This window comes from Botryllus schlosseri, chromosome 13, assembly GCF_051294905.1.
Source record: "Botryllus schlosseri isolate E-star chromosome 13, Bs_hap1, whole genome shotgun sequence".
Taxonomy (NCBI): domain Eukaryota; kingdom Metazoa; phylum Chordata; class Ascidiacea; order Stolidobranchia; family Styelidae; genus Botryllus; species Botryllus schlosseri.
The window spans coordinates 23,291,561-23,305,518 of record NC_137248.1 but is presented as its reverse complement, the minus strand read 5'-3'; the positions used below and the strand labels follow the sequence as shown (position 1 = coordinate 23,305,518).

The 13,958-nt window shown below is 41.4% G+C and overlaps 2 long non-coding RNA genes across 2 annotated transcripts in view; one reads left to right on the top strand and one right to left on the bottom strand.

Moving 5' to 3' along the window:
- The window catches only part of LOC145453786 (uncharacterized), a 495,978-nt gene that overhangs the window by 340,185 nt on the left and 141,835 nt on the right, over positions 1-13,958 (top strand). The window lies entirely within an intron of this gene.
- On the bottom strand, positions 5,387-8,806 carry LOC145454166 (uncharacterized). The gene is made up of 2 exons (XR_013920071.1): positions 7,462-8,806; positions 5,387-5,584 (listed from the first exon to the last, which is right to left on the bottom strand). It is a non-coding gene; the product is annotated as an uncharacterized LOC145454166 (long non-coding RNA).

Below are 13,958 nucleotides of genomic sequence, written 5' to 3'. Positions count from 1 at the left end.
TCGTTCAATATGATAGGGAATTTCATGAATGTTGCTATCAATATTTTACCCTCTCTGATCACGTAACCAGATTTTCCGGTAGAGCTGAATTATGAGTTTCGGAAACTGTAGAGCCCGTAAATAATGATTAAACATAGGCCTATTCGGGAGGACCCGTTCGTACAATGACTTCGTTGCATGATGTTATTTCGTGACCTTCTGTCTGTGATGTCAAAAGATATTGAAATCGCCGCAATTTTACTTAACGTACTAAAATGTAATATATGTCAGGTTTTAAGCAGCTGTTGTGGTTTGGGGTGATGAAGAACCTCACTGTAGATATTTTCCCGAGTTCAGGACACCATGTTCATATTGCACACTGCCTTGTAAATCCCCAAACTTAACTGAAACTGAGCATCAGTTTGCATGATTCACCATGTAAAAGAATACAAGTGTAAATGCACCATCCCATCGACCTGCGACATTTTAAATATCTTATTATTCAATGAAACGTAAAGGCATAACGGGGAGATGGATAACGAAGCGAAACAACATAATAAAGAAGTGGGTAAATTTGACAAAAATCCAATACGAATTAGATTGATGGGTTGATTTTACGAAATTTTCAACTGTTTGCCGAGAGATATACCTGCTGTTTTTTGTCGTCTGGTATGTACAATGTACATGTACATAACGTGGTCGGTGTTTAATTTTATCATACATTCTGCGTGATCTCTAAGTACTTGACCATTATTCACGAAATCTCGAGCAATCATGAAATGCGGATACCTATGCCATTCTGAAACTGGAAGACTCGTACAATGGTGTTTCACGGCCATACTATCAATGTGAACGAAGAAGACGTCTCAAGCAAATCAACGTTCAAAAACCTGGCATAGATATATGTCGTTTATTTGGTTTACAGTGACTTTCAGAGTAGTAAATTTAGATGGATGATCGGATAAAGAATGCGCAACTTCAAAATCACTGGTATGGCGAGAATCAGCTGCTTGTGCAGTGCAGATATAGACGAGTTCTCTGTATGTTTACTTCGACACTTGCAGCTGCGGTGCACCGCTATCAGTTCAGTCTTCTTATTGTTGCCCGAGTTCAACTAACAATTCTTCATATTTGGCACCAATCGTTCCTTATCTAGGACCCCTGATCATGATAAAATGCTATTCCTTCAAATTTCTTTATCCAAAAAGGCTGTTTGCTTCAACTGTCTCTGACTAAATATATGTAGCAACATCACAAAGTGGCTTGTAGCTGTACCGCGTAAGCTATGGGATATCGAAAAGGAACCCTGAACGATTGGCGGCAAAGATAAAGTGTTGAAAGTTAAAATCCGACAACAAGAACAAGACTGAACTGAACATAACCAGAAGACGACATGCAGCAGCATGAAGTAACGATGGTGAACTAACAGCTAGAGCACATCTATATCTTATTCACAGGCAGCTGACACCCCCCATAGCATGGATTTCGATCGGACCTGCTAATTCATCCACATTTATGACTCTGAGAGCTCCTGTAAACCTATTCAATGAATGATATTTTCAATTGTGTATTTGATTGGGATAGAATCACGGTTCCTATTGATGATATAGCTGCGAAACACCACCAGGTGGAGTCTTCTAGTGTCAGAATGGCATGGTGATCCGCGTTTTATGAGTAGGGCTGGGCGCAATGATTCGAATACTCGAATCTGAATCGAGTATTAATTTTAATGATTCGAGTCGAGTAGTAAAGACGTTTTTTTCAAGTACTAAAATTATACGCTTGTCGCCACTGAAAGCTAATTAATCAAAGAGAATTATAGTTTCTATACTATCTTCCACTGTTGAGGCCTTGAAACCTTGATTGACGGTATCGTAGCATAACAAACATAGTAGAAAGCTACGACCGCGGGTACTGGACTTGGCATATTTCAGAATTCATGATTATCCCACAATATTGTTACCAAGTGGAATGAAATCGGTATGATCGAAAAATACCAAAGTATCATTTATGAGATGGATAACAGGCAGTGTATTCTTTGTCGTGGCATAAACATTACATATTTGAACTTTGTCGTATTGCATTTTGTTATGACATCATAATGAGTATTACTCGATTACTCGACTCGACTCGAAGCATATTACGCGATTCAGAATCGAATCACTCAGCTACTCAATTTTGCCCAGCCCTATTCATGAGTGCTTGGGAATTCGTGAATATTGGCCAAGAACTTAACGACACAGCAGCGCATATGATGGAATTAAATAACGACCACGTTATGCACTGTACATATCTGGCGATAGAGAACAGATGCCAGTCTCTTACAAGCCGTGGAAGATCTCCGCCAAGAATTCAAAATTTCGGAAAATAAGCCCATTCATCCACCTGATTGGTGTTGGATTTTTGTCGAATTACTCCATTTGTTTGTTATGTTATTTCGTTATCCATTTCCCCGTTGTGCTCGTACGTTTCATTGAATAATGAGATATTTACAATGTCGCTGTGCAATTCGACGGTGCATTTACAGTTATATTCTATTACATGGTGAATTGTGCATAATTATGCCAAGTTTTAGGTAAGTTTGGAGATTTTCAAGGTAGTGTGCAATATGAAAATGGTGTTCTGAATTCAGAAAAATGTCTACAGTGAGGTTTTGCATCACCCCAAACCACAACAGCTGCTTAAACCCTGCAATATATGGCATTTTAGTAGGCTAGGTCAGTGGTTCTCAACCGCCGGTCCGCGGACCGGTGCCGGTCCACGAGGTATATTACAATTTCATACCTTACTTTCAAGATGCAAGATGTTGAATGCCTGTCCATGGTGAAATAAATAAATCGCCAAATTTTAAACTGATGCAGAACTTCGTAAGGTAATGTTAGACCCGGAAACATGTTCGATTTGACTTAAAGTCCAAGCTGTCTCCGGTGACGACATTTGCGACTCGCCAAACCGCGCAATCCGCACGATCATTCGTTCTCGGCTCGTTAATTTTGTGGATGGCCAGATATCGTTGTAATCAGGTGTTTTCGTAGTAGGCTACGGCTGGTATTGTAGTGGGAAATGAGCAAGATAGCTCGACAAGGTGAGATCCTACTCCATAACGCTTCATCTCTGGACATTGTCGAAGAGAAAAATATTATTCCAGTTGGCGCGGTCGGTTAATCCACGACCTTCGGCGCGTAATTATAGCCTATGTTTATCTAAGCAAGTCAATTTTACCTCGAATCAGCAATCAGCAGACACTACCGTAAAATCAAATGAATAACATCAAAAACCTATTTAATTACGACCAAAGCCCTCACAATTTCTCTATCCAGTTCATGGGTGCATGGCCAACCTGCGTCCCCAGAAGGAAATCTGTGCGGCCGTGGACACGTAATCCAATTAGCATGTGTTGGCGGCCGTCGACGATATGAAAATTTAATTTACGAATGGACTCCCAAATATTCGAGATATTTTATTTAATCTTTAAATTGTCTTTGCACTAGGCGCGATTCAATGCGGCTTTTACTATTTTAATATAGTCGTAGCGCCCTTTACAATCCGAGCCCCGCAGTACCGATGCGAACATGGTACGTTAGGGAGATTCCATATCTTTCCACTATACCGACAATCCTTATGGGAGGTCAAGAAATAAGAACACGCCCCAAAAATGACTATACTGACAATTTGCCCACCCGAAGATGCATCATGTGCTCTGAATTTTCGAAAACACTCCCTCCATCAACTCTACCGATGAATCTTATCACTTTGGTTGAGAAAGGATAAATATATTTGATTATAATATGTGAAACTACGAATATTAATGACGAAATTCCTTCGTGAATCTGCAATAATTTTCGCGTTCTGCGCGACCATGACGGACCCCAGTCATTATTCATAATATGACCTTTATGTAGCGATATCGATGCGTATAGTAAGACGATATGAAAAAGTAGATTAGTCCGGAGTTCACCAGAAATCGACATGGACGGTTTTAGATGAGTATTTGGTGTCTAGTTAGTTAATTGCGACTATGACCTGGATTGCGGCCGTAGGCCGTATAAGTAATCGAAATGTGTCCGTGAATAGCAAAAAGCTTGGCCACCCTTCTCTGTAGTACCATACTTGCAGAAAAACGGCTGCAGACATTAGATTGGGGGTTCATTTCAATTTTTTAAGGTCCACCGCTCCGCCAAATATCTTTTGGAATTTTACCGGTCCGCGAGGTGAAAAAGGTTGGGAACCACTGGGCTAGGTAAAATCGCGGCACTCAAATTCTAGAGGAATCCCCAATTATCAGCCGATATTCTTCCAGCTCAACATGCACACAGATGCAACGGATAAGTTAAAGAAAAAATTAGCTTAAATATGTTAGGGCATGGTAAACAGACTGGAAACCATGACTTTTTGAAAGTCGGTCAATTCTAAACAACCCTAATGTATATATCTCGAAGTTTCCGGTCACTAAAGAGTTTTATAGATTTTAGTTGGGCCTTACATGGACTTGATACTGAACAGTAAACACAATGACTTGGAATTGACTTGGTGGTGAATTGAAGATTCACTTGTGACACTCACCCCATCTTCCGTATCGGTAAAACCCCAGAAAACCGAACTCTCGAATTCATGTCTTTACTAAAAACTCAATAACTCCTGGTACAGGACACATAACTTGATATGCAACAGTTCAATGCAGAACAAGTCTTTCACAGTAACGGTTGAGGTAAAAGGACGTTGAAGGTAGCCCATGAAAACCAAAGCGTTCAACTGCAATTCTACAGAGACCATGCAAAGGTGTAAACTTAGGAAAACGCGCTAGGCCCATGCCGAAGACAAAAACCTTCGGAAAGCAGAGTGGGATTAGATTTAAAATTATAGCTACACCGTTTTATACAAATCAGTTTAAAGCTAGGATTATTCAATTTGCGGAAAGTTAGAAATTGAATTTTAAGAAAGAAATACAACTGAAACAAAGTTATGCTGATTTCAAATCGGAGTTCAATCTCGTAAGCATGCGAATTGTCTGTACACGGGGCGGGGATTGTTTCCATACATTAGAATTAGATCGTTGGCATACACACATAAAAAATTACCTCGATTTACCGCGAAATGTCTGGAAGCAGGGTGGCCAGCCACTTGGTAGTAATATAACATTACCGTCACTCAATGTAAATTCAACTTACACCCGTCCGGTAATCTAGCTTTACACGCCATACTGTAATGTTACAGTCACTTCTGGTATATTCAATCTACATTCTCTCCTGTACATTTACGAGCGAGATTGTAATTTCACCGCCTACCTAGTACCTACAACCCTACATGCTGTCCTTTGTAAATCAGATTACATGCCAGCTTCTAAATTCACGTACATCCATACCTATCCCAAAGCAACGCGATGCCAAAATACCGCTCTAAAACGACATTGGGACAACTGTATATTCATTCATGATTCACGATGAAAAAGTATTGCTGCTGGAGGTCTAATTCTTCTTAGGAGGAATGCAAATATAGCACAAGTGGTCCCAAGAAAAGGTGAATTAATTCCACCGCCGGATAAACTTCCAATTGTTTCTTTTTCTCGTCTTCATTCCTTCTGTGTCACTAGTATCTTGCAGTTCCACTAAAAAGAACTCATGCGTAAGTCGCTATATTAAGCAAAGTTCCTAACCTAGACATGACATTACAATAACTACTAAGACAAATAGGCTAACAAAAACAACAATTTTTTAAGTACCGGTACTGGTACATTCTGTGATGACGGCTCCGCCTTTTACATGATATAGCACAGATTCATGACTTACTTTATCTAATGCAGCGGTTCTCAACCTTTTTGGACATGCGCCACCCTCGGCGATGGCCAAAAAGTTTGCGCCCCCTTGCACTTATCGTCACGTCAAAAAGAGCACATCATCTAATACAGAGATAGGCAACCTTTTTGCTAATCACGGTCACATTACAATTACTTAGCCAGCCTAAGGGTGGAGCCCAATTTCTCTGCTGAGTGGCGAGTCTCTACTCAGCAACGATTTCATTACTCAACTCACGCCAAAAAGGTATACTCACACTCAAATGCGTCCAGATCGGCACTCAAATCTAAGTCAGCGCACCACCAGACTTAAGTGTCAATTTTCACGGCCGAGCAGCCAACTGCAGACAACACCCGCCAAATACCGGAGTACCGGTATTGTCGTAGGCACACTATTTCGTGATGTGAGGTTCTGTTGAGCGAATGACATCAGTGGGGCTTGGACGGATGTTGTATTGGTAATTAACTTCTGTACCCTCCGACTTCTTATCGTACGGCATGTCCGTATACCGGAATGGTAACTTCTGCAGTCTCAATGCGCTAGCATCCCCCGCCGTCGCCGTTCTTACGGCGACAAAAAATACCAGACGAAAGAAAGCACTCACAAGGGATGGAAAGAACTGGAAAGGGCCGCCGCTTCAAAAAGATCAACATCGAAAAGAACTGTGACATCGGGCACTCTCTTCCGAGGTGGATGTCAGTATAAAAAAAAAGATCGCAACTATGCGTGTCGGTCGATATCCTCATTTCTGTTCACTACATCGCATTGCGTGTTATCGCATTCTACATTGTGTGTGACTTGTTCAGATGAAAAATACAGCTTAACGATTATTATTAATATTACGCATGCTCTTCCCACAATTAAATAGACGAACCATCTTGAACAGTCCCCTAGCATGACCGTCGATCAGCTGATATAGAGTTCCTGCATGGTAATATCAGCGTTGGGATGGAGTCGCTATACCTTGAAGCCCATTAAACGATAGCAGCAATAAGCTATAGGAATCAAGAAATACCGAATATTTAAGGGAGAAAATGTCGGGTGGGTCTGGGTATTTTGGGAAGTGAAAATTGTGCGAATTGGAAATAAATCCTTAAAATATGTTGATATAGTTGCATTCTTTTGTTCTTTCAGGCCTGCACTTACGTGTTCGCCTGCTGTGAAACCTATCTTCATAAATTTCGAAAGGGTTTGTAGCGTCTTGCAAATATGCTTCTGTGGGGCATAGGAACGTTCCGGGTATCTTCAAGGATTTATATATATCTATTGTGTCATCTTCAAAGAGTGTGGATCAGCTGAGGGTATTCATTGCATTGAAATAAATCAGTGAGAACTGCGTCTACTTTGTAGGTCAGTGACGAAATAGCGACAACAGCGTCGTGTTGTCATGACAAAATCGTTCACGCGTGTCCGGTCGAAGGCGAAAAAAAGTCTGGCAACGCTATCTCGGAAAACGACGTCTGGAAATCGATACTTAACTGAGCAGAGAGGTGGCATGTGTGCCAAACAAATCCAGCAGTGGAAACATCTCTATGCTATGGCCCGAAAATTACATGAACAAGCCAACAGTTTCAATCCTCTGTGGCGGAGTATGTGGCGAATGAAATATTTCAATAATGAAATCAAAGTCATCCCGGTGGTGTGCACAGTCGTAGATATTCACGATAACAAATACTATGTAGTACTGAACCTTTTGCGATGCGTATCCCATTCAGCATTCCTAGGAATCTTCGACGATCCACGTTCTTCAAGCACAAGCTTCGCTCCACCCGGGTTGGAATCCCGGTGCGTTTAGCGAGACACCGATTCCATATTGGCGGTTGGCGCTCCACCCTTTGCTCAAATCTCAAACTCAATAATGGCCTGACGACGATACGACTATTGATTACTAACCTAGGTTAGTAATCAGAGATGCCACTGGGATATTTCGGAAAAACCCAGAATTGGAGGCGAAATAAACCCAGAAAAACCCAGATCCTATATTTCACTCAAAAGACACGAGATAGCTGTGAAAATGGAGCCTGATAGTCGTCGAATACACTCATACAGTCATTGAAGCCTTTGATATTGAATTTACAACAGTTCATAATACACATTTCGCTTGGTTAACACTGCGAATCGCACAAAAAACATGTTTTTTTCCTCTCGACACATCGCAATGAAACAATTGGGGCGCAGCGTGAATACTTAATAGTGTACCGGTACTAATTATATCATCGCGCTGCAAAAGTTCAATACAATGTCCTCCATTCCCTATTTCTAAGGATGATTTCATGTATTTTCAGAAACCTGAACAGATTGAAAGTAGCTTGCGATTAATCCTACGACAATCACTTTTATTTGGAGTAATCACAGACATACCAATGTATAGTGGAAATAAATAACTGCCGAATCATGAAATTCAGGGTTAGGGTTAAGGACTTAGCGTCAGGGTTTGAATGTGCTGATAACCAATGGCTCCTATTAACTTGCTAGGGGTGTCCAACTACTATTAACTTGCTAGGGGTGTCCAACTAACTATCTCTCTCTCTCTCTCTCTCTGAGTGTCCCTGTTGGAACTGTAAATATACTCGGATAACAATAGGATTATATTAGTCGGATCATCACCTGGTCTCTTCATGTGCTTCTGCATACCATTCAGTTACATGACATTTATCGATACATGCCGAATTGTTCACCAAGTGCCGAGTTCGCTACTGGCAATCGTCCTATATGAACATGACTTACTGCGACCTGGAAGTTACCATTCAATGAAGCTACCTCGCATCAAGCCGAAGCCTCTCATTTTAGTAGTGAAATAGATTTTCAACACTCAGTCGTTACAATAACAGCAAAATCCATCGACAATGGCGAACTCAAGTGCGTGCATTTTACGATATTGCGACCATACTAATCTAATAATTAATTTTCGAGCGCAAAACTGACCTGGCGAACTGGATGTTGAAAAAAAACCAGATTTCAAGGATAAAAACCCAGAAACCCAGATGATGCTCAAAAAACCCAGATCTGGGTGGAAAAACCCAGGAGTGGCATCTCTGTTAGTAATCTATAATACGACACTCGAACGATTTCAAAATTAGTGGTATTCATCCGCTGACATGCCACCAATAATATTTACTGGCCACGTTATAATGTTTGATTTAGGTCGTATTTTATCATACAGAAACATTTATCATTACATCTTGTCCCTTTCTTTTCCATCTAATCTCGTATAAATTGATATATATTCCACGTGACGGTCACTACTTACTGTACTTACTTAACCAGACGCTGCTTGTGATGTCACAGTTGTGCGTTGGTTGTTTACTACGAATCTCAGAAAAAGCAGTAACGCGTAACTATAACCTACTGTAACCTATGACAGATCGCCATGTCCGCCATTAACAAATGGTCAACTGAGCATGCGGTGCTGATATTTATAGTTTCCCGAACAATATTATGCATCCTAAACTGATATTTTAACTTATCAGTCCTATCCGTGGTAACCAACGAGACCGGCCGTATAGCCATAGCCTTATAATATAATATAGTGGCTATGGTGTACCACATTAGCTACGATTGTCAGTTGTTTCTTTTACCCTATAGCAGGGGTCACCAACCTTTTTGCAACCGAGGGCTACTTTTGCGTAACGATTGAAGCGGTGGCTACTATTTACTCCCGCCGTTTACCCGTACCACACTGTATTTCCGCTTTGATATTCATATCACTGGGCAGGACTGGACAGTGGACATCATGTTATCTGTTTCTATAGCAGTCAGTGGGAAGCCTGACACTGTATGATATCAACTAGTGCGCTGTACTCTGGTATGTAACTTGACACTGCAATTCTGAGTGAGTGTTCCAGATGTGCATTGATTAAGCGTGTTTTGTGTTTGTTTTTGATGAAGTTCATGTCCGAAAAGGCTGATTCACAACGATAAGTTGAACCATAGACGCTTGCAACCTTCATAGCTGCTGCGCATACACCACTGTACTTTACCGTGTCAACAAGGCACCAAACGTTTGCTGCAGACTGAGGTGGGGGTAATTTTGCAGTGTTACAATTTCAATCTCTAACTGTTCAGCATCCAGAAATGACAAGATTTCATTATATCGGACAGCGGCAACGATTACATAAAGTTAGAAACCTGGTATACTAAACTGCGTTGAGTGTAACAGAAACAAGCTGTGTCAAAAGATGCAATACGTAATGCGTATACAGATATTCAAAATCTGCTAGTACTTCACGGCCATCTAACTCCGAATAGTAATATTGTTCACTACTTAGGCATTGTCCTGGACGTCGAGCTATCATAACGTAGGGTTGCCATACGTCCGGAATTTCCCGGACATGTCCGGAATTTCACAGAAAAATCTGCGTCCGGGAGGAATTTCAAAAATATGCCTAAATGTCCGGAATTTTGAAGGCTTGAAGCAAGCTCAAAAGTTTTTCGTAAATCAACATAAACAATATTATTTTCAAGTAGATTTATGCTAGTCAAAATTGTTCTTCGCGCCGCGCGCGAGTTACCGCAACGTATATTGGTATTAGTATGGACACCAGGCACCACCCTCTCCAAAAAATGCAATCAAAAGTAATATAAATAACCATCATTTACTGAAATAAGTCTGATTGTAATCGGCAATTATAAGCTAACGGAATATTCCTAGAGTTGGTTAAGGCCGATTGGATGCTTCAATCACAGACAGTGGTTCCAAATCTTGGGGTCGTTCGCCTTTTTCTGGGGATCACGACTATGTTGGACGTAATCAGCTGCCTATAGGCCGTGAGTAAGTTTGCGTAAGCTGAATTTTTTTTGGTAATCAGCTCATCAAGTTTTGACCTTTCCCACGAAACATTTTCAAGTGGGAAAAAAGGTCGCGACCATAAAGGTTGGAAATCACCGGACGTGCAACCTGCTGGTGCATTTTTTAGTAGCCTAATATATGGAAGAATCAATATTATTGACAGAATTCATACATAAAAGTTAACAGCCAAATGCATATAGTAAGTGCCCAACAAGTTACATCGACTCAGTGGCGGCTCGTGACAATATCGGGTGGTGGGGCAAGGGCTGCGAGCGACTTTTATCAACATGACGTCACAATATCGTTTTCCAACGTAAAAAAGTAACTTTAATATGACGGTCACATGAATTTCCCGACAACAGTGATTTCAACGTAGGTGCCGCGAGAGGTTTGCCGGTGAGCCGTGACTTGAAGTGTGGTAACAAATGTTTTATTCATTTTTTTTAATCAAAGGATTATTTTACATAATGTACGTGAACTAAAAATCGTCCCTATGCCACGAATCAATTATCAGGTCATCCTTAGTAGCATGCGTTATGATTTCATGGTAGAGTTAGAGATTACGCAAATCGATAGGCCGTCCGAAAGTGTTTCGTGCACGATCCTGGTGTGTTACGACCACTGAGCTGGTGGTTACGAGTTACGACCAGGTGATAGGCAACCAAAGCGGAGGTACCCGGCGTACGATTGGATCAATGGACTGGACAATTTCTATCATCATAATCATTGGTTTATTAGCAATTTTATCAGTTCAATACACCACAAAAATGCGATACAATGAAAAGACAGGAATATGTCGAAGCGACAAGGAGTAGTCTTCTAGACCTTTAATTTTCGCTCTAAAGGCAACTGCGTAAACTAGCCTACGTACGGAGCAAAGATTCAATACGATTCATGTTCGCACTTGACTTGACCAGACTAATTCCAATGACTAGAACTCGAGAGATTGCGTAAGCCTAACTGCAAAGGTCAACGACTTCGGACACATACGCAATTGTTATCTCATAGATTGGGCCTGTCATATTGAATCCAGAACATCAATTTGAATGGTCTTTGAAGAACTAAGGACAGCAGCCTCGGAACTTCGGTCTCGGAACAACATAGTACATTTTGGCCTTGAAACTGGAGATTGTGACGCAACACATAGGCCTACGGCTTACTGTCTGCTGCCAAATCGCCGTTGGAAAATATATTAATCAATAAATACATGAATGAAAGCCGTAAACTTAGCATACTGTTACATGAAATCATCGAGAAGTAGCATTCGCAATCTCATAACCCATTCCGGCATGGTACACTGTCAAAATCAATACAAACAGACGAACACCGAACTTTGAGTAAAATAGATCGAGGAATAGGCTGATCGAATGATCAGCTGTTAGCCGACATCGAAAATGAAATAGCTATCGCATTTGACAGGGGATTGTAAGCAAATGGTTTGAAGGCCACAATTTCACAGTGAAATGCACATTGGCGAACATAAAATTATGTGAATATTTGAATGCAAACCGAGAATCTTAGTTAGCTGTTTCATGCGATCATCGAGATATACCATTGGAAATATCATCACCGATCTCGTTATGGAACGCAGACTAGATTAGCACAGACAGCCACCGGTTTTTCCGTGAGATCCGCAATGATGTAGGTAGGCTAAGTATCAGATCAGCGCGCATCTCTACCATACTCGACCTCGAAAACGAAATAACTGCCTCAATCATTGAGCGTCAACTTCAAGACTTGGCACCGCGTTCGATACTAAAATCAAGACATACCGTGCAAAAGCTCATGACAGATCTAGGTATGGAACATCGTTAAAATCAATAGAGACCAATAACGGCTTTTGCGTAAATCTGTTAGCGATAAATGAAGAGTCAGCTCTCACTCGACTTTGGAAACGAAATTACCACCCACATAGTTCAGTGACAAACTTAAAACTTATTACAGCGGTCGATACTAACATTAAGACTTACTGTGCCAAATATCATGACCGATCTCGGTATGGAACATCGTCAAAATCAATGGAGACCAATACCGGCTTTTGAGTAAAATCTGTTTGCTGTACAATGTACATGATAGATCAGCACACACTGAACTTCGGAAACGAAATTACCACCCTTATCTTTGAGTAGCAAGCCTGAAACTTGGAGCAGTGCTAAATACTACCTTCACGACATATCGTACCAAGTTTCAAGAATTATCATGGTACGAAACACCGTCAAAATCGACATATACCAGCAAAGGTCGAGTCAACGCATATCACGGTAACCGAGTTCAGATATAGATACGATTGTTACATCACACCTTAAGGGCGACAGGCATAGTTGCCCCACTTGCTCGGCCATTTTACGAATAGGAGAGAGTAAATCACCGTTTCTTTATTGTGCGCGGCTTTGAGAGAATAGATAGTGAAAGCTTGTTATGAGCGCTACCGGGGCAAGCCCCGGCTAGGCATTCACAAAGCGAAAACACAGAAGAGAATTCGATTTTCGCAGAGACTTCGCTATGTATGGGCATTTGTTAGCGAAAGCACAAGAATAATGCGGGTTTCGCCGTGATCTCGGTATATACTGATTGCTGTGCGTCTATAAATGGTTAAATTGTTATTGAACAGAATTTTAGGTGGGGCAATGCCCCAGTTGCCCTATAGGACGAGCCGCCACTGCATCGACTACCCTATGGTGGGCCCAAAATCAGTGCCTTTTTGGGCGGAAGGGGGGAGAAAAAAAGGTTGTTTCGAACCTGATTAAAACACATATACAGATAGCCCACCAACCTATCAGTATGGCAGGGCTGTCAAACACAATCCTGACAGGCCAGACACGGCCCGCCAGATGATTTCATCCCGCCCGCGGAGGAATCTATTGCAGACCCTAGCAAGTAGCAATCACCAGAGCTCACATTAAAGATGGCCCAATTCATGACCTGTGTTCCACTCCATTCCTGTATAGTGTATACAGTCGATTGGCAATGCTTTTCTAGTGTGACGTCATTTTGACGGTCAATGAGTTACACCTCATTTTAAAATCCGCTAGTGGGCGCTAAAGAGTGTCCGGAATTTGCTTTACAAAAATTTGGTAACCCTAATATAGCAGGCCCCCAGAAGTTGCATCGATTACCGTATGGTGGGCTCAAAATCATTGTTTATTTGGGCGGAAGGGGGCTGAAAAGAATGTGGTTTCGGTCCCGGTTACACAACACACAGCCACAAACTCCCGAACCTGGTTCGTGACCTCCTCTGGTCTATGAGCAAAGCTTTGTTAGTGAGACGTCATACTGGCAGACAATGTGCTCATAACTCATTTTTGAAATTCCCTAGTGGGCGCTAAAGAATGTCCGGAATTTGGATCACAGAAATATGATAACCCTATCATAACGGAACCCCCCGCCATTTCAAGAAG